This window comes from Phyllostomus discolor, chromosome 5, assembly GCF_004126475.2.
Source record: "Phyllostomus discolor isolate MPI-MPIP mPhyDis1 chromosome 5, mPhyDis1.pri.v3, whole genome shotgun sequence".
Lineage (NCBI taxonomy): Eukaryota > Metazoa > Chordata > Mammalia > Chiroptera > Phyllostomidae > Phyllostomus > Phyllostomus discolor.
The window spans coordinates 58,546,600-58,567,214 of NC_040907.2; the positions used below are offsets into that span (position 1 = coordinate 58,546,600).

Sequence of the window (20,615 nt, forward strand, 5' to 3'; positions counted from 1 at the left end):
ATGACATATTATGTTAGTGAATTAGAAGTTCATTTGGGTCTTAGAATTAAAAATATTTATAAATATTAAAGTAACTATTTACAAGAAAGAAGAGTTTTCTAAACATACAAATAAGTTGCCTAAGTAAAAGAGTTTGAACTTATACAAGTAAGATAGTACAACCAGAGAAACTACTGAACCTACATATGAGTATTGCAATTATGGGAGGAAAACCTCCATAAGAAGAAAACATTAGGTGGTCCCCAAGCCTCAGGCAGCTCACAGTGAAAACAGTACCAGGGACCTGACCTTCAGAGCAGCAGCAAGACAGGTGAACAGAGTTGTTGCCTGGCTCTTTGTCCTAATATTCTGAATCTTCAGGGACCCTCAGTGGGCATACTTGTTTATGTTGTGAGCCAATGACTAAAAATTCAATGTTGAATGAAGAAGAAAACAATAAGAACAGCAACAGTTAAATAACACAGGGCATTTTCACTAGTATTCTCCCAGCTCCTTTCAGGAAAGCTGGCCCGGGGAAGGTTTTTTGGTTTCCTCTCTGGGTATTTTTCTGTAGTCCTAACTGACCAAACAGTTATGTGCATTTTCTCTTCCACATTAAAAAAAATGTAGACAGCCACCCATCCTCCTTAAATCTTTCAACAAAGTGAACAATAAAAATTATTGAAATGGGAGAAAAAAAGGGGAATGTGGGGGAAGACAAGCCCATCCAACTTTCCTTACAAAGACAGCCCTTTTTTCCCCTGTAGAGACATAAAGAAAACAAAGGAATCTACTGGAAAGTGAGATGATCAAGCACATGTGTCTTCAGTTTTCATAATAAAGACACTTGTTTTTGACTTGTGAAAGGATAGGAAAAGCTAGTTTGAAGTAGGAAGTTAGGGACTTCACAACCATCTTGTGATGCAAAGTGATTGTAAAAAGGATGAACAGTGTTTTTTAAGCCCAAGACAACTATTAAGTAACTGTACAGCTGTATATACATTTATTATCCTTATGCAGACAAGAAACTATAGGCACTCAGTAGACACAACAGGGGAAGGGACCTAACCTATGAGTGTATATTTTGTGCCAACTATTATGGTAGATGTTTTATTTAAATCATTTTTTCAACTCTGAAATACCTATTAAATTATTACAGGGTGTTACTTATGGAATTATTATAAGCTGGTTGTGAGGATTTAAATTACATAAAATAGGTAGTATCTGGTACATTCAATTCTCACAAACCCTGTAAATTTCAGCAAGGTTAAAGTGACCTGGCCAATGGCACACAGCTAGAAATTTGTCAAGATGGTGTTATCTGTACTGACCCCATGGCCCTCACTCCTGCTCTGCACCAAACTGCTGCAAAATAGATAATTGTCTACAACATGTGATAGGAAGGATCTCAGGCCAGAAATTCAAAGCAAAAAAAAATTTTTTTAGGCAAAATCTATTTTGATTAATAATTTGTAGTTACTGGGAGGTGTGCATTTTAAGCCTCTTCTACTTTTGAAGTATAATGTTTCTTATATCCTTCTTATAAGCTGAATGCTGTGGGCAAGCTGTGTTTCTAATGGCAACATATTTCTAAACCCATACATGGAGGTTAAGTTTGAGGAAATTTGATATTTCAAAATTTGTATGGTGAAATAAATGTGACACTTATTTGAGAATTTTGTGTTCTTGTGATGATAATTTATTTTCTCTAAGCCTTCATAGGTAGAATCCTTTAAATAGTTTCTGAGCTGATAGAATGATGTGTAATGCAGGCAGAAATTTAATATTCATAGAGATGTCAGGACTGTGTTTTTTAGTCCTAATTTATTCAATGTTATGTTTATTCATGATATATTTGCATCATGATACTCATGATGCAAACATTAGAAAGTGCACATGCACAACTATCAGGTGAAATTGTAAATAACTTAAGAATGAAATACTTTTGATTACAAATGTGATGATTAGGCCATAATTCACTTAAATGTTATATCCAATATAACATTTAATTTTAAGTGATTTAACTATTACTTTTCCTTTCTATCTAGTTAATTTTATGAAAATAACATTTTAGAACATAAACTCCAAAAAGAGAGATTTTGTCAATTTTGGTCACATCTGTATCCTTAGAACCTAGTTTAATGCCTAGTTAGTGCCCACTAAACATTATAGGGTCAGGCCCAAATAGTGCCCCTTTTTATTACAAAATCTTCTATTACAAAATTATAAGCATGTAATTCTGTAACAACATCACTCTCAAGCACACCATATGACATTTTAGATGAAATGTTAAAATTAAAACTATAAATTATTACACCCATATTATTACCCTACCAACCACACTCAAGCAGGTGTTACTTCTGCCAGACCCTGTATTAGAAAAAAAAAAGAATGAAATACTTTTTTTTTAATATATTTTATTGATTATGCTATTACAGTTGTCCCATTTCCCCCCTTCTCTCCCCTCCACCCTTTACCCCCTCCCACCCACATTTCCCCCTTTAGTTCCTGTCCATGTGTCATACTTATGAGTTCTTTAGTTTCTACATTCCCGTACTATTCTTGCCCTCCCCCTATCTATTTTCATCCTACATTCTATGCTACTTATTCTCTATACCTTTTCCCCCTCTCTCCTCCTCCCACCCCCCTGCTGCTACCCTCCATGTGCCCTCCATTTCTGTGGTTCTGTTCCTGTTCTAATTGTTTACTTAGTTTCTTTTGGTTTTGCTTTAGGTGTGGTTGTTAATATTTGTGAGTTTGCTGTCCTTTTACTATACATGTCTTTTCTTTATCTTCTTTTCTTAGATAAGTCCCTTTAGCATTTCATAAAATAAGGGCTTGGTGATGATGAACTCCTTTAACTTGACCTTATCTGAGAAGCACTTTATCTGCCCTTCCATTCTAAATGAGAGCTTTGCTGGATAGAGCAATCTGGGATGTAGGTCCTTGTCTTTCATGACTTGGAATATTTCTTTCTAGCCCCTTCTTGCCTGTAAGGTCTCTTTGGAGAAATCAGCTGACAGTCTGATGGGAACTCCTTTGTAGGTGACTGTCCCCTTACCTCTTGCTGCTTCTAGGATTCTCTCCTTCGTTTTTACCTTGGCTAATGGAATGATGATGTGCCTTGGTGTGTTTCTTCTTGGGTCCAACTTCTTTGGGGCTCTCTGAGCTTCTTGGATTTCTTGGAAGACTGTTCCCTTGCCAGATTGGGGAAGTTCTCCTTTATTATTTGTTCAAATACGTGCTCAATCTGTTGCTTTTCCCCTTCTGATTCTGGTACCCCTATAATTCGGATATTGGAACGTTTAAAGGTGTCTTGGATGCTCTTAATCTTTTCCTCAATTTTTTGAATTCTTATTTCATCATGCTTTCCTTCTTGGTTGATTCTATCTTCCTTCTGGTCCACTGTATTGTTTTGAGACTCAGATTCCTTCCTTTCACTATTGGCTCTCCTCCACGTGTCTTCCTGCATCCGTTTTATGGTAATCTGCATTCTTTCATCTAAATTTCATCCAAAATCCACCAGTTCCGTGAGCTTTCTGATCACCAGTGTTTTGAACTGCGCATCTGATAGACTGGCTAATTCTTGATCGCTCAAAAGGATGAGTCCTGGGGGACTGATCTGCTCTGTTGAAAACATAGTTCCCCCCCCCCCCCCCCCGTCTCTCCTTTTTTTTTTCCGGTCTGGTTGCTCTTGTTACGGTGGGGGGCGGAGCCTTAGGTGCTCACCAGGGCTGGGCACCCCGGTCGCTAGATTGTGACGTTATAAGTGGGGGCGGGGCGGTAGCGGGAGCGGGGCGGGAGAAAACAATGGCGGTAGTTCCGTTCCCCTGGACTCAGACCCTTGTCTGGGCTTCTGGGCCTCAAGTTCTGCCCTGGTCCGCAATCGCTGCCCCTCTGGGTCTGCCAGCCGCAGCTTGCGTACTCAGGGATCACCGCTGCCTTCTTGTGCGCCCGATGGCTTTTGCGCCGATTTTGCGCCAAACCTTCCCCCGACCTCCGCGCACCGCCAACCCGAGCCAGCCCCGCGCCCGCCTGGCTGTCTTCTCCTACCAGTCCGGATATATGGGTCTACTTCAGCTTCTTGGCTGCCTGACTTCCATTCAGGTAAATCCTCTGCCGGATCTGGGTGTTATTCTGATAGTAAATTATTGTTGTAAATTATTGGTTTTCTAATCTTGGTTGTACGAGGAGGTACGGTGCGTCCACCTATTCCTCCATCTTGCCGGAAGTCCAAGAATGAAATACTTATGCAAAAAGATAGAAGGTGAAGAAGTCAAACTCTAGCAATGTAGGAATAGAAAGAATTCTCATCAGAGAAACAATATTAAAGGGTAAACTATTAATATAGTAGTATAAATATTTATATAGAATTAAATCTTCAAATAAATCATAAACATTTTTATTGTTGTTGGTATTTTTATTACAAAGAGACAAAGAGCCTGTTGACGAGAACTTGTGTGATTCTTCCAGGTTTTTCAGAAAAGATGATAGAAAGGATCATATTATGATTGTGAGTGAACACAGGTGCAGCAGCCTGATGCTATGAAAGCCAATACTCTAGTGGCAGGTGCTGATGTAAAGGAAAGTGTTTTATTCAGATGCTGGCCATCTGGAAGATAGGGGACTCATGTTACAAAGCCCATCTCCTGGGGACATGGGGGACTCTTGTCTCAGAGTGCATCTTCATATCTCAGTGGAGACAGAGGTTTTCATAAAGAAGGAAAAAGGAACAGAACAAAGAGATCAAGGAAGGGGCTTGATAAGTTGTCTTCATGCAGATGAGCACAGTCTACTGTGATAAGGCAAATGATGGTCCTGTGGGCATCATCCTGGATTGACATCATCCTGACTTTTTCTCATCCTGACTTCAAGGTCGAAGGTCAGAAAGTTTACTGCAGCTGGGATGCCTGAAGATTGGAGTCTGTGCCTTTTGAAGTTAGATCCCAGGATTCTTAGACAAACATGCTGTTTATCTACAAGCTGCATATTAGTCAGAACCAGCACTTACAGAAACAGTGTCAAAAGAATGGTGGGTGGGTTACAATTTCCCACTGTTACAATTACCCAATGTTACAATTTTCCACTGTTACAAATCCTCACTGTCAAATTTTTTTCCATTTCCATGGGTATTACATGGGTTTAGCCAAAATATTTCAGAACACCAGAAAAATTCAGGATCCAGTCTAGTTCATAAGTGAGAAATAAAACTTTAAAGACAATTAACAGGACTAGAGTCTAATTTCCACAATTGCGTATAATAGATTTTATTGAAACAGATTTTTTTGCACTAGAATTACCCTCATTTTTATCAAATAACCAAATTAAGACCAACTTGTACTCACTTACTGGGGGTCTCCAAACTCTGGAGGAATCAAATAGGGAGAAAAATATTAATGCTTCAATGTTGTTACAATTCACCAAACCACTCTATGAAAACCAACAAGTATTTTTTTAAATGAATAATATTGAACATCATAAGAACAATAATTATCTTCAGTTCGTTTAGTTCCATAATCAATTCCTGTTTAACCTATTTGCCAGTGTTTCCAGAAGCCAGTCATTTCTCAGAGCCCCACATATCTGTATCTCTTTCCAAGGTGTTATCTGAAAATTTATTCTCAGAAATTCATATTTTAGAATAACTCAGACTCCTTTCCATGGATCTTTCTAAAGAGTAACATATTTTAAAATGCATTAAAATAAAATAATGTCTGTCTCTAAATAACAAAAAAATTAAAATGGCATGGTTATAGATCTGATTATAATGCAATTGGCAAAGCAATTTACTTTTTTTGTAACAACATTTTAAGATAACAGTCAAAATTACAAATGAAACTATATCAGACCAACAAATCAATTACTTTGTTTCTTACTCTCAATTGTACCTGAGGTTTCTTTTGGGAAATGACAATTGATTTTGGAAAATCAAAGGGAACTTTTGGATTTTTTTTGTCATTAAAATTATCACTTTGGTTTGCCATTCACTTCGTAAGTGCCTTTCTTTTTTTCTTTACTTCTTTTATTTCCATTTCCATTTTCTTTCTTGAGTAATCCCTTCCTCAATGACCTTTCTTCCTGCAATGTTTATATCACTTTTCTTTATTCTTGCTTACCTTTTCTTCACTTTCCCAGTTCCTGCTCCTCTTGCCTCTTTCCTCTCACAGCTTCAACTTACACAGACTTTCTTAGACAGACACAGACCCTCACAGTCTGCTTCTTTTCAACTCATCCAGAAATAATCAATGTTAGAACAGCCTACCTTTAATTCTATCTTCTTCAGAATATGTTGCCATAATTTACACCTTTTATTGCCAAAACCATATTTGTTCCCAACTTATTTAAAATTTTTACTTTTTAGTAACAATCACAAGTAAGTAATTAGTTTTCTTCAGAATAGGAGATTTATGAACACATTTCATAATTTTCAACAGCATGTCCCTCTCCCCCACTGGCAAATACATTTACATTTTTTAAGAAGTGTAATAGAGATAATGTAAACTTTTATATAAACCCAGGCAAAACCCAGTATATTTTGTTATTAACTTTATTTTTTAGGTATATTTTATTTATTATGCTATTACAATTGTCCCAATTTTTTCTCCCCTTTATCCCCACTCCACCCTGTATACCCCACACTACCCTCCAGTATCCCCCTCCCCTTAGTTCATGTCCATGGGTTATACAAGTTCTTTGGCTTCTCTGTTTCTTATACTAGTCTTAACCTACCTCTGTCTATTTTGTACCTACCAGTTATGCTTCTTATTCCCTGCACCTTTCCCCACCCATTCTTCCTTTCCCCCTCCCCACTGAAAACCCTTCGTGTGATCTTCATTTCTCCGGTTCTGCTCCTGTTCTAGTTGTTTGTTTAGTTTTTGTTTTCATATTTTTAGGTTCAGTTGTTGATAGTTGTGAGTTTGTTGTCATTTTACTGTTCATAGTTTTTGATCTTCTACTTCTTAAAGTCCCTTAAATATTTCATGTAATAATGACTTGGTGATGATCAACTCCTTTAACTTTACCTTATCTGGAAGTACTTTGTCTGCCCTTCCATTCTAAATGATAGCTTTGTTGAATAGAGTAATCTCGGATGTAGGTCCTCACCTTTCATGACTTCAAATACTTCTTTCCAGCCTTAATGACTTTAAAAGACATCAATTTAACTTAAACCATCTACTTGGATTCTTGGTGATTACTGAATTCCTTTAGTGTGCGCAAAAAAGTGGGCCATTTCATTATTCAGTAACCTGGACAACTTTTAGGAGACTGGAGGAGAGGGAGAGGAGGTATCAGGCTTAGTGCATTGTGGTCCTGGGACTGCAGAAGCTCCTGGGCCTCCAGGAGGAGGTTCAGAGTGTTTATAATATTCATTTTCTCACCTTTTTCTTCTTTCTGAGTTTTACAGTCTGAAAGGGGAGTGAGACCTTTCCACCTTCTTTGAACCATCAATTTTAACTCTTTTTGAGGAGAATCCTTATGATGGAACAACATGAAAGTTTATGCATGAGATCTTACCCCATTTACCACAGCTTTGGTAAAACAATTCTAATTAATCTAAAATGAGACCTAATGGGCTCTTGGATGAGATGGAAACCAAGGTGCTCCTTTCAAAACAGAAACAAAAACAAAATGTAAAGCAAAGATGAAATTCAAACAAGTATTCTCAAACTGAATCCTGTAAAAAAAGGAACCGGGACACTAGTTTTAGATCTTATCTCATGGCAACTACACTGTAAATAACCCTGATGAGGTCCAAACTGGACAAAGCCCAAACAACAGAGACAGAGGATTCCTGGTGAATACAAAACAGCAAAGATCAAACCAAGTCCCTGAAAGATAAAAAAGCAAGTAAAAACTGTAACCAAAGTTTCCTTTCAGACAGATGAGAGAAATGGATGAGAGCTCTCACACAGAAACTGGCTTCCTTGTGTAGAGGAACAGAGAAACAAAACGAACAATTAAATGGCAGTACATAAGAGGAAAACAAACAACACCCAAACCAAAACCAAGTGAAATCCCACAATGGAGAAAGGGGATGTTTTGCATGTCACAGAGCTCTGCCTATTGGCAAGTGACACCGATTAATTCCTATGTAATCCCAAATGGTTCAAAGAAGCCATGCAGTGGGACTAGGGCTCCTGGTTGTGTGCGCCATGCACTAACCTAGTTTGGAGTCCATCAAATCGCCATATACGAGCCTGTCATCTCCCTAGAAACCTGTTTCCTTTCAACAGCAAAGCATTTAAAGGTGGCTGATGCCTTGAGAGGGAGAGTACCTCGAGTAAAGAACACTCAGCAGCTTCTAAATTCTTGCAATCCCTGCCACAAGCAGCTGGGACTCCAGCCAGGGCCTTCCAGGCCTTACAAGAATACACATTATCACATCTGGGTGACCAAAAACGGTAACCAAACGCAGGTCTGGCTGCCTGCCATTGTAAAAGCCCATACTTGAGAGGCAGGTGCTGATGTAAAGGAAAGTGGTTTACTCAGATGCTGGCCATCTGGAAGATGGGGACTCATGACTCAAAGCCCATCTCCCCTGGGGGAACAAGGGGAACTCACATTCAAAGCCCATCTTCACAACTCATTGGAGGCAGAACTTTTTATAAGGAGAGGAGAACAGAACAAAGAGATCAAGGAAGGGGGTTGAAATGTTTTCTATGTGCAGACTAGCACAGTCAATTCTGATAAGGCAAGTGATGGTCTGGTGTGCATCATCCTGGTTTAGTCATCCCGGCTTTATGCCATCCATGGTTAAAGGTCAGCAAAACTCCTGGAGCTGGGATACCTGAAGGTTGGAGTTTGTATTTTTTGAAGTTAGTTCCTAGGATTCTTATACAAACATGTTGTTTATCTACAAGCTACATATTACAGTTAGCATTTATAGAAAAAATGTCAAAAGAATGGTGGAATGGGTTACAATTTCCCACTGTCACAATTTTCTGCTGTTACATGATGTCAAATGTTACATTATGAAGTCTCATTTCAAAAGTGTGTGTGTATGTGTGTATGTTAGAGGGAGACAGGTGAAAGAGAAAATGAAGTGGTAAAAAAATGTGTCGGATTATTTTAATTAGCTCTCTTCATCATATCTTATTGTAGATAACTAACCATTAGCAATGGCTTTTCATCAAGTTTGTCCTTTTTCGTTTTAGTGTTAGCAGCAATAATATGGTGCTGCATGGTTACTTCTTTATTTAATTATTATTTATCTTTGCCTATACTAAGACTTTACCAAAATTGCCACTTTTTCTAGGAGAGCAAATCCTTTGCACTAAATTCTTCCACTGAATATGTATTTTTTTTACCAATAATGTGTAGAAAAAAGAAAATGAAAGGATAGAAAATAAAAAAGAGTAAGAAAATTTCCCCAATTTTCTACACTAACGTTACTAGGAAAAAAAGAATTTTTCACTTGAAAGTAAAACAAAAAATGCTACATTTATATTGTAATTATTTTTGGGATCTGACTTTGGGGAAAAAATAGAGAAGCTTTAACTAAATTCAAGGGAGAAAACTGTCTATTTCTAAGGGAAAAAGGTTTTGAAAGATTATTAAAGTATTTTTCAAAGTTTATGATATATGTTTGTGGTCATCAAATAGTTCTTACAGAACAAAATTTTGATTATCTGTGTGTAAGTAAATCAGAAACATATGAATTAAATTTCATACAAAATACACATGACTTAAAAAATTAAATGTAAAAATGTACTTGGCAAAACTTGTTTGGGATTTAGTAAAATACAAAACAAGGTTTGGGTTTGGTAAAACCACAGACTTGAAAAATATCTTGAAATAACCACCAAACCCAAAGTGTTCCGAAGTTAGCCCATTCCTTAGAAGTGTTTTGTTGTGATGATGTCTGATGATTGATCATTTATTTCTTTTACTAAATATATAATTATGGGAAATCCAATGGAGGGGAAATTTTTTTCAGTGCACTGTTAGATTTTGAAAATCCAGTAATTTAAAAGGCATGTTGTTTCAAAAAATCTGCAGTAAAAATCTTGAATATGAGCTATCATATTCAAGAACTGGCCTCCCCCCATTCACAGGCCCTGTTTCCTCTTGAAGTTTGAAAAGAACTTGGGAATTCATTTCATTGGTCTCTTGATCATTCTCCTCCTCTTCCTTCTTCTCCTTCTCTTCTTTCCCTTCCTCTTCCTTTTTTTTTCTCTCCTTCCTCCACTTCTTCCTGTTGCTCCTCCTTTTGTATTTCATTGTTTTTCTTGAGTGTATTTCAGTAACAGTATCCTTGGTTTGATGTTGGTAATTGCAAAGTAGGCAAATATCAACTTTATTCCCATCCCATTCCAGCAAACCGATTCCTCCTTTATAATCTCAGCACTTCTTGAGATGCCCAGTGTTCTGTGGCTGTGCCTACTCTTTATAGTCTCAGCTACAGAGACCTACTTAAATTGATCACTGTGGGATCCCTGAACAATTCTCTCATAAAAATTTAACTTGTGGATAGCCAGCACCACACTGGGGAGAGGAATGTTTGAAATTTGTTGTATTATTTATAGGTGCTCACACTATGTTAAAGAATGGCATTAAGAGTTAGTTGGAGAGTTTCAAATAAATTTCTCTTAAGATTCTTCTGGTGCAAGTAAAAGAATTCTGTTTGAGCTAGATTAAAGCATGAAGAGGATGCATGGGTATCTAATAGCACCCAAGGATTGAGGAGTAGTTATACCCAGAACCAGGTTCTATTAGGCTCTTTCTGGTTCTCTTATTCTGGTTCTCTGGATGAGTTTGTATTATTTTTCTCTCATTTAGACAGGTTTCTTCTACTTCTTTGGTTTACATGGAAGAACATGGCTCATATAGTTTCTGAGTTTCCTTATAACAAATTTAGCCACCAGGAGAAAGACTATTTTTCTTTTGTTCCAAATTCTAAATTTTAAAGGCAGAATTCTTAGTGGTCTAACTTGAGAAAGGTACTCACTGTCACACTAGTCAACTGTAGCCAAGAGGTAGGAGTCATAGGGACAACCATGACTACATGTGAATGAGGTTGGTGAATCTGAGGAAGGATGTTGCACAGAAAGAGGGCTGGGGGACAATCCAATAGATATATGTTTAAAAAGCTGCTTGCACTTAACTATTAATTTTCTTCTTAATGGACATTAGGATACTCCTTATTTATATTTTATATACAATACTTGATAAAATGGATTTCTTTTTAAAATAAACATTTTATTATTGTTTTACTACAGTTGTCTTGTTACAGTTGTCCCAGTTTTTCCCCCTTTGCTTTCTTCTGCTCAGCCTACCCACTGCTCCCTCAGTCAATCCCCACCCTGTTGTCCATGTCCATGGGTCACTCATACATGTTCCTTGAGTAACTCCTTTCTCTGCTTTCCATCCTTATACCCCCCCCCCCCCCCCCCCCCGATCCCCTCTGGTCACTGTCAGTCTGTTCCTTGTTTCCATGCCTCTGGTTCTATTTTGCTCATTTGTTTGTCTGGATCATTAGGTTCCTTTTATACATGAGATCGTTGGTCTATTTGTTAGATCATTAGTATTTGTCTATTGCCTAGGGCAAGGGAGATAAAGGAAAAAATAAACAAATGAGACTACATCAAATTAAAAGGCTTCTGCACAGCTAAAGAAACCATTATCAAAATGGAAAGGGATCCAGCCATATGGGAAAACATTTTTGCCAATGATACCTTGGACAAGGGTTTGCTATCCAAAAAATATAAAAACTCATATGACTCAACACCAAGAAGACAAACAATCCAATTAAAACAGGAATGGACTTATTTATTTTTAAGAAAGAGATTTCATTTACTTATGTTTTAAACAGAGGGGAAAGGAAGGAGGAAGAGAGGGAGGGAAACATCAATGTGTGGCTGCCTCTTATTTGCTCCCTACTGGGGACCTGGCCCACAAGCCCAGGCATATGCCCTGACTGGGAATTGAACCAGTGACACTTTGGTTCACAGGCTGGCACTCAATCCATTGAGCCACACCAGCCAGGGCAAGAAAGGATTTCTAATGTAGATTTTATTAGGCATTGCAACAGGTTGGAAGAGATGAATAAAGAGAAAGGAAATGTGCAATGTTGACTTTCATATCATACTTGTAGACAATTACACAATTCATGTAAAAATATTTTGTTAAAATTTGGTGCAGGTTTTAATTTTTCTTGTTAGAAAATAGATTCAAGAATATCCCCCTGGCTGGCGTAGCTCAGTGGATTGAGCGCGGGCTGTGAACCCAAGTGTCGCAGGTTTGATTCCCAGTCAGGGCACATGCCTGGGTTGCAGGCCATGGCCCCCAGCAACTGCACATTGATGTTTCTCTCTCTCTCTCTTTCTCCCTCCCTTCCCTCTCTAAAAAATAAATAAATAAAATCTAAAAAAAGAATATCCAATACTCTCATTAAAGGTAGGAAATTTTCTATTTGGTTCCATGTATAAACAATTATTCACCACCTAGACAGAATATAGAGATGCTTAAGTCAGTCTTTGCCATGAAGGAGCACATAGTTCATTAGGAAGACTAACATTAAAAATATTACAGTGTGCTATATACAATAATAGAAGTATGTACGAGGGACAATGGTGCCATAATGGATGAAAAAATGCAATGATTTTCTTTGGATTAGGGGAAGCCATAAGAATGAAAGAGTTCTGCCAGGAGAAATAGAGTAGAAAGTATACTTTAGGCAAAAGAAATAAAAATGGATTTATGAGACAATAAAGTCTGTGAAGAGACCCCAGACAGATCCTGAGTCTAAAGAGATGGAAGTAGTTTATAAGCACACATTCTTTCCTCCTTTTCTCCTTCTCTTCTTCTCTCTCTCCTTTCCTTCCTCTTACCTCATCTAGATTAGTATTGCATCATCCGCTCTATATCTAGCAGACTAACTTTATTTGGAATTTGGAACCTTCAATGCGGCTCAGCAATAACTCCTTAATTCTCTAGTCTACTCTCTTCCACTCTCCTAGACAATTTTTTCATTACTTCTCTTCTTTCTTCAGACATGTTCTCCTTCATCCTGACCCTTAAGTAATGACCTTACTTTGTTTCTAAGACAGTAGGCACATTCTGCAGAGAACATCCCCGAGCTTCCATTTTCTCCACCTATGTATGCACATCTGTACACATAGACCCCATGTCCTCTATGTTACTATGAGTAAAATGTCCATGTTCCTATCTAAGGCTAATCTCTTCCCTTGCAGATGAGTTTATATCTCTTTTTGCCTGATTAAGACATCACTTGAGAAATTTTCCCTTCTATCTTTACTGGGTCATTAGAGGTAGCACAAAGATGGGCTGTTTCTCTTCTCTCTCTCACTTTGAAAAGCAAAATATGAAAGTACCTCTCTTGATTCCACTTTTTTGACCATCGTCTCGTTCTACCATTTCCCGTAGAATAAGACTGCTTGAGATAGTTGTCTACACTTGTAGTCTCTGACGTCTATTGTCCTTTTCTGTTTTTGAACTCACTCTAATCATGTTTTTACTCTCATGAGTTTGCCCAATCTGCTCTGGTCAAGGTTACCAGTGACCACTGTATTGCTAAATCCAATAGTAATCTCTTAATGCTCATCTTGATTTATTAAGACCATTTGACATAGTTGATCACTTTCTTGCCCTTGAGATCACTCTCATCTCATTTGTAGAGATTTTTTAATCTATGGCTTGATGTCTTTCATCAGTTTTGGAAAATTATCAGCCATAGTCTCTTTTAATATTAGTTCTATTTAGTTCTTTCTTCTTTTCTTGTTTTGGAGCTTTGATTACATGCATGTTACACCTTTACTCCATGTCCATATACCTCTCTTTGCATCAATCTGGGTATTTTCTTCTAATTAATCTTCCAGTGTACCAATTTTCAACTTGTGTCCCATGTGCTGTTAAACTCATCTTGATGTTAACTCTGGTCTTTAAAAAATTTAGAATGCCTATCCTCTCTTTTTATTATTTTTACTTTCTGAACACATTAATAACAACTATTTCAAAATATGTTTTCTAATTTCAATGTTTGGACCTCCATGGGTGTTTTCTGTGTTAGTTTGCCCCCCACCCCCCTTAGTTTGTGGTCACGTTCTTTCTGATTAAAAATTAACTCCTGGTATTTGTACTAGTTTCTAGTGTTATCATAACAAACTACCACCAAATGGGTAGCTTCAACAACAGAAATTTATGTTCTTACAGTCATAGAGGCTAGAAGTCTAAGATTGAAGTGGGGTTGGGTTTGCTTTCTCCTGAGAGTTCTTCCCTTGGCACTAGGATTGCTGCTTTCTCACTGTGTCCTCACTCGGCTTTTTTGCTTTGTGCATTCCTGGTGTCTCTCTTTGTCTTAATCTTATTTTCTGATGAAGACACCAGTCAGATTGGATTAGGCTGCACCCTAATGGTTTGGTTTTAACCTAATTAGCTTTTTAAAGGCCCTATCTCCAAATACATTCTGAGGTACCATGAGTTAGGCTTTAAGCGTATGAATTTTGGGGGATACAATTTCACCATAACAGCTGTTTATGAAGAACTTTAAAGATAATTTGACATTGTTGATAATGTAATCTTTCTTCAGAGAGAATTTAATTTTACTTCTGAGAAACAGAGTAGGGTTAGAGCTTTTTAACTCAGTCAAAAATTGAGCTACATAGCAGCAGGTCTTCACCCACTTCACCTCTACTTCTAAGGTATACGCTATCAGAGCTTACTTGAAAGTTTTAACTGTTTTCCAGGGCTCCTCCTCCTTGGTGAGCCCCAGATTTCAATTTTTGTCCCTCTATACCCTTAGCTGCAGGTTTTATAACAGCAGATGCTTCAAGAGGAATAGCAGTATCAAATTCTAGGCAAACTTTTCTGTTTTCCTTGTCTTGAGCTTCTATTCCTGGTGGCTTACTGATGTCCTCAAGCAGACCTTTGCAAAAATAATTTGTCCCCATTTTGTATTTGTTCCTAGCAAGAGGGTTGATCTAAAATAAGGCAACACATAAGTTCCAGAAGAAGAAATCCCACTCCAACTCCCTGAAATTAATTATTTGAATACCTATCCACCAAAGAATCATATGATCAAGTTTCTAATTTATCTTTTACTAAATGCCTGTGTTTCTCTTAAATATTTATATATATAGTTCATACAAATTTACATTGTATAACATAGCATTAATATTTTAAGTAATTTTTAGCAGTGTTTGACTATGCATTTTAGGTATTGATGGATTTTCATTTTTTCTTTATAACAGTTTTTAAAGGAATACTGACGTTGTCTCTGCCCCACCTTTGTGCTCCTACAGATGAATAAGCCAGGGCAGAGATAAGGACCCTCCACTGAAGAAAGAAGGAGTCAGTCAAGGACAACCTTAGCTGACTATTCTGACTAAGTTTATTGTGTTTTTCCATTACCATTTATCCAACTAATACACCCTCTCACAAAATCACCATGCTACTGTCCGTGAGTGTTTTTTCCTTTTTGCTCAATCCTTCCACCTCTTAACCCTGGCTCCATGCCCCTAAAGCTGCCTATTCTTAAAACTAAGGAGACTAGGGAGCAGACACCCAGGGAGGGGATAGGGGTAGGAGAGAGTTGGGGGGTCTGAGGAACTTAGAGTCTTGGCTTCCCACAGCCTGTTATTAGAGGAACATAAGTTCGTGACCTTTATAAAAATGTAAAAATATAATAAAGATTACATTTAAAAATAAAAAAAGAAAAAAATTTGGTTAATAGATACATTTGGTAAATTTGAAAATCTGGTATTTAACAAATTGATCCTTAGACAAAGTAGCTTTTTGCAATTGTTGATATTAAGGTACAGGATGCTATAACATAGCCTCCAAAATATGAGAAGTTAAACAAAATTGAAATTGATATATCTTTCATTTAATGCTCTGAGCCCAATGTTAATAGAGCAGTACCTTGATATTGGACCCGGGCTCTGCCCTCCCAAGGTACTGGCCTTGCCCAAATGGTCAAAGAGAGTCCCAACCACAACCACTACATCCACATCACAGCCAGTGGGAGGATGGCACAGGGACAAAGGAGGGCACCTTTATCCATTCTAAGCACATGATGCAAAAGTTGCCCACATCGTTTTTGCTTACATTCCACTAACCAGTAATTAGTTGTGTGGCCACAGCTAGGCACAAGAGAAGCTAAGAAGTATGGGTTCCATTCTGGGTGGCCATGAGTCCAGTTAAAATGTAAAGATTTTTAAGCATAGAAGAGGGGAGATTATTTTTGAAGACATCATGCAGTCTTTGCTATTCTCGACCAAGAGCAGATTTCATAAAACTTGGTTCATATTATTACTTATTCATTAATTTGGCATGTCTTTGTTGACATCATGCACTGAGGGACACAGATATGCACACAGCCAATGCCTTAAAATTTTTACAGTTGGTGTGTGAAATCAGCTATAAAAAGCAAGTGCAAAACAGAGTGTCTTAGGTTAGGTTCCTTGGGAGATGCATTCTGAGGTGGGGTTTACTGGGGAGTACACTGATCTGTCCCTGTGGAGAAGTGGAGGTGAGGGAACTGGGCCATGGAAGGAGTTGAACTATCACCATATAGTCTTCCCAGCAGTTCCAGAGCAGAGGGGGTCACTTCACAGTTGTCTCATTTTGAAACAAGGGGACCTTTGTATTTTACCATTTTTATTGACTAATCATGAGATTTGAGCTGCCCTGGGTGAAAAGGTTCATTTTGGCCAAGGACAATTTCCCTAGAGGATTCAGTTGACGCTCATTGCCTCAGTCTGAAGTGGGGATCTGAGCAGAACGCACTACAGTGTGATACACAGTATTATAACTCAGTGGTGGGGTGGTGTTGGAATGCTATGAATAATGAAAAGGCATTGTGCACATGTGTTTCTGTCTGCTGATGTCAGTGAAAGCTTTCATAGAACAGTTGGTGTTTGGAATGTTCTGCAAGAAGGAGCTTTATCAGGTGCAACAGAATGAATGGTATTACAGGCAGAGGGAGATGTGTAGGCAAAGCCAGGCCCTTTCAAGGAAATGGATGGCACTCAGTGTGGCCAGAAATGTAGGGTCCAGGGAGAGGGGAAGAAGGGGAGGATGGTGAGGGGATGACACAATGGGTGAAGCTGCAGAAGTAGCAGGGACTAGATTTGGTGGGTTTGTGGTGTGCTCACCAGTTTTCATTTAATAGCAAAGCTGGCTTTTAAACAGAGGAGAGCCTTGATCAGAGATGGGTTTTAGAAAGATCAAAGGGCAAACAAAATATAACCAGAGACATTGAAATTAAGAACAATCTAACAATAGCCAGAGGGGAGCGGGGAGGGGACAGTGGGGAGAAAGGTTTTCAGGAACTACTGTAAAGGACAAAACCAAGGGGGAGGGTGGAAGCAAGGGGGGGGAGGTGAGTTTGGCTGGGGTTGGTGAGGGGGAGTGGTGGGGAGAAAATGCAGACAGCTGTAATTGAACAACAATAAAGTAATTAATTAAAAAAGGCAGCAAGAATAAAGGCAGAATTAAGTTAGACACAATTGCTATTTTACTTTTCAGGAAGGATGGAGCCTGCTCTCTACAGACTCCATTTAACACGCTATTTCTGCTGCATGAAGTTCTTGATTCTGGCTTGTCCTACTGCTTTGATCATATCTTAGAAAACTGGCATGATGCTAAGACAGATGATCGATTCAGTTTGCCTAATAAATCAGTGCACCTAGTAAATAGAGGTCAGTCAATTTGGTGTTTGACTAAAATTTTTAGTTTTTATTATTTTTATGGGAATTATATACATCCCTATTTTTCTTTCTTATGTTAATATTATGTGTGATTGCTTGTTATTTCTCTTTTTTTTCTTGCCAGTATTAAGTCCTTTGTGGGCAGGGACCTTGTCAATTTTGTTTTCCCAGTGTCTCCTGAGTGACAGCTTAGGCTGAGTATAACCTACTCAGTGTGATCCATAAATATGTGAATGACAGGAAGTTGTTTGAAGCCTGCTTGTGTGCCAGGAGCTGAGCTAAATGCTTTAAGTAGACTACTCAGTTTAACCTTCATAATAAATCTGTAATATAGGGGCTGTTATTGATCTTATTTCTGTATATAAACAGGGAAAATAAGCACTAGAGGTACAATAACTTGCCCAAAGTCACACAACCTAACAGGTAGTGGAGCTAGCATTCCAACCTAGGGTCTGTGTGTCAGGGGCTCCTGCTCTCAGCTCCCATGTTATTCAACCCCATTGTAGAAGTTTTGTTGACCTTTGAATTTCTGGCGGTAGACAATTTGTTCAGCTTTTTCTTTTCTTTTCTTTTTTTTTTTTTGCAGGGGGAGGGACATTTTTTAAAAAGATTTTATTTATTTATTTTTAGAGAGGGAATGGAGGGGGAAAGAGAGAGAGAGAGAAACACCAATATGTGGTTGCTGGGGGTCATGGCCTGCAACCCAGGCATGTACCCTGACTGGGAATCGAACCTGCAACACTTTGGTTCGCAGCCTGTGCTCAATCCACTGAGCTACGCCAGCCAGGAAGGGAGGGACATTTTGAAACTAGCTTTAAATACCAGGGGAAAGGGCTTCGGGGAGAGCTTTTTACATGTGAGCATGGGGCTAGTGTGCTCTGAGAAAATGGGACCCATTCATCAGGGCAGCGGGGGTGCCCCACCCCCACCCTCACCCTCAGACAAGGAAACAAAGACAGAAGCCTCCTCTGGAGGGTTGCAGGGCAACTGAGACTGCTCCCCGCCCCCCGACTTCGAGGTACATCATCCGGGAGAGCAGTGGGGAGGAGCTCGCCTGATGGTGATGAGAGGTGGTCATTCCTCAGTGGGGCTGATGATAGCTGCGATAGCCTGAGGCCAGGTTCCCTCCTTAGGGGGCAGCTGGCTGGGGTCCCCTAGGAACAGGGTTGTGTTGAGGAACTGTTAGGCCATGTACCCAAGAGGAGGATACCAACACCCTCAATGAGGTCCAAGTGGATGCCCCCTATCATTGCTGAGTCCACCATGGCTAGTGGGCCATTGCGGGTGGACGGCACAGCCCCAGTCAATGCTCCGTTAATGATGGAGTTCCAGGGATCCTCCTTGCCCCACAGCTGCACCAGGTCACAGTTAATGGTGGGGAACAACCTCCCTGTCCCCTCCACCAACTGCGAAGCTACCTCCAATCTGAGGGGCTTAGATCCTCACTGCATTAACAATACCTCTCAGTTCATGCTGAATTCCAAAGGGGGCATTGCAGAAGCCCTTGATGACCCAGAAGGCTCGGTCACCAATGACACCCATAGAGAAAGCTCTACCGCGATCATCCACAATTGGTCAGGGGCAGGGCTCCCAAGCGTACCCCTCTGTGGCACCCTGTTCAACGCTTTTCTAGGTTGCAGAGTTTGCTTCTACAGAGGGAGAATACCTTCTTGTGCACTTAACATTATTTTCTTAAGGATGAGCTATCTTTTCTCAACTCTGACATGGATAAACTTTCTTTACATTCAACTTCTTCTATGTTATCCTGTTTTTAAATTGGGCTTCTTGATTTTTTTCCCTTATTTCAGTGATTTGTATTTCTTTCTTCACCATCATCAATTTAGTATTATTCCAAAGTTACTTTTTATCTTTAATCTTTTTTAACCTCCTTTCTAATCAGTTGAAAGTAAAAACCAAATCTTCATGGTATATACACACCTCATTATAGTATTTAGAATATTCTGACTTCATAAGTGTGTCCGCACTAGGCTAAGGGTGTGTTGAGGCAGTGGTTGTGTGTTATGCAGCTGTCTCTCCTTGTCCAGTGTCTAACTCAGTGTCCATCGGTGTTTAGTTACTGCACAAAGGAAGGAATAAGTGTTACTTTGGAAGGGATGACTTCTTTGGGTCACTATCTGAATCGTAGATCTTCCATCCAAGAATGTATTTGCTATCTGATATGATAATTAGAATGAACTGCTAAGGTAGAATACTAATGGCTTTATTTTGTCAACACTCATAGATGATATTCTGAATTTCCTCATATGGAACCAACATCATTCAAAACAATAGTTCTTTCTCCCAATGTTTGGAGTATGTGACATTAAATGCTTTTTTGCACACACTATTGGTCAAATAATGTGTTCAAAACACACAGGCTCAGTCTCACAATGAAATCTGGTTGAGTTTTTCATAACTTAGGACCCAAACTACACATATCACATTATGTTGTAGATTTTATGTTATTATCATTTACCTCCCGTGCTCCATATGTTAGTAATTTGATTTCAGTATTTCATCTGGTTTAGTTAGCTCCTACAGCTGTGGCAGTGGGGATGATTTTCAGATAAAAAAATCCCAGGGAAGTTCACTTACTGTTTTTGTGTTTTCCCACATGGTATGAGTTTCCTTCTAAAGCTAATGAAGAGATAATGGCTGGATAGCTACTCTTTGGATTTTGATAGAGAGAGGCAGCTGGAGTGAAGGCTGTACATAAAGGCTGATTAAGAAAAGGGACCCATGGCTTTGCATCTGCTGCCCAAGCTCAAGGCAACTCGGCTCAGCCTGGGTCCTATAGACCTTTACAACCCCTGATTGTCTTGTGTTTCTCTTCGAGTCATTCAAGTAGCTGCAAGGAAAGGCTCTTCTGTGTTAGAGCACGAGGGCTGATCCACGATCATGAAGTAATATATTGCTGTCTCCATAATGAATTTTCCTTATTAAAAATTCAAACTTTAGCAAACACTC

General features: G+C 38.9%; 1 pseudogene; it reads right to left on the reverse strand.

The window, feature by feature from the left end:
• Positions 1-18,611: 18,611 nt before the first annotated feature.
• Positions 18,612-19,205, reverse strand: LOC114498129 (annotated as a pseudogene).
• Between the last annotated feature and the right edge of the window lie 1,410 nt (positions 19,206-20,615).